Genomic DNA, 1,830 nt, shown 5'->3' with positions numbered 1-1,830 from the left:
GGAGAGGTACAGCGAGTGAAAGTACAAAGACCCTGACAAATCAATAGTCAAAATTTAATTAAAAAGGAGCGGCGGCTGTGTGCATGTGTAGGCTTGGACTTCTAGATGTGTTTTGCAAAAATGACTTCCAAGGTAGAGCGAATTGGATATTTAATGGACATTTGTAGCTTAATGCTTGTTTATGAATCACGGTGATGTGATAAAATTAATTCATAATATGGCTGCGTGCAACAAACGTGTACTACACGGCTAACATGGTAGAGGTGGGTTGATATCAATTCCAATTACAAATACCTTAGTTCGACAGTGATTTGTAGGTGGGAGTCGGTAGCAGCTTATTACCTCCCTTGGTGGCTGTGTGGTTTAAGGCATCACTGTAGTCCTGAGTTCTTGTTCTTCCGTGGTTCAAGCCCACGAGGCGACGAACCTATTATCAACTAAAAAATTCCCCTTCGGGTAACATATATGAAAATATATTATTTCTGAGGTAGAGCGAATTGTATATTAAAGGACATTTGTAGCTTAATGCTTGTATATGAATCACGGTGATATGATAAAATTAATTCATAATATGGCTGCGTGCAACAAACATACTACATGGCGAACATGGTAGCCATGTAGTACAAATTACAAATACCTGAATTCGACAGTGATTTGTAGATGGGAGTTGGTATCAACTTATTACCTCCCTTGATGGCTGTGTGGTTTACGGGGTCACTGTAGTCCTGAGTTCTTGTTCTTCTGTGGTTCGAGCCCATGAGACGACGAACTTATTATCAACTAAAAGATTCCCCTTCGGGTAACATATATGAAAATATATTATTTCCGAGGTAGAGCGAATTTGTAGCTTAATGCTTGTATATGAATCACAGTGATGTGATAAAATTAATTCATACACACACACACACACACACACACACATATATATATATATATATATATATATATATATATATATATATATATATATATATATATATAAATATACTGTATATATATACATATATAATTAGATGTATATACATATATAATATATATATGTGTGTGTATGCGTGTGTGTTTGTGTGTGTGTGTGTGAGCGCACGCGTATCTTTTTCATTTCAGCGTGTAGTTCATGACTCTATTAGCCTTCTGGTTCTCAGCGAATATTTTCGGATAAGGTTCCTTGCCCTGTTCCGTGGTTCTGGATTACATCAGCCTAAAATAAAGACAGGGAAGGGGATGAAAACTATGTTTTCTTTATGGGATGGCAATCAAAACTATTCCGGCAGGATGCATGCAGTGCAAAAGGCTGCATCCCTTAATGTAAACAACCTGTGGAATAAATGACGATGTAATTGACAGTGTACAGTCATTCCGTATCAATCAGCATTTCTCTACTCTTTGGCACAGTTTTCTAGAAACTTAGATCTATTTATCTCAGTGTATGGAATTTCATACCTCTGTCTTTCTCTTTTCTTTTATCAGTTTATTCAGGAATACAATTTTTCATGAGAGACAAGGCTCTTGCAAACCAATTAATTTCAAATAGTTCAGAAAATAAGATAGAGGCCACAGTGCATTCTACGAAGATGCACCTCTTACCTAGATTTTTGGAACCTTAGTAGGTGCGTCATTAACACTTCTCTTTTTTACTCTCTTTCTTTTCTCAGACTTTCGAACGTTGTCTTTATTCCCGTTCCTCAAGTTTCCTCAAGTTTCTCTGTTTTTACCTCTCATTTTATTTCCCAGTGTATCTGCTACATTCTATCAATCCTTTTTTTCAGTCTTGACTAGTGTTGAGTAGAAGGTTATACAGTTGTCAACGCAATTAAGATTGTCTGTTTTACT

The sequence above is a fragment of the Macrobrachium rosenbergii genome, chromosome 8 (assembly GCF_040412425.1).
Source record: "Macrobrachium rosenbergii isolate ZJJX-2024 chromosome 8, ASM4041242v1, whole genome shotgun sequence".
Lineage (NCBI taxonomy): Eukaryota > Metazoa > Arthropoda > Malacostraca > Decapoda > Palaemonidae > Macrobrachium > Macrobrachium rosenbergii.
The sequence above is the reverse complement of the archived record's forward strand: the minus strand, read 5'-3'. Positions refer to the sequence as shown.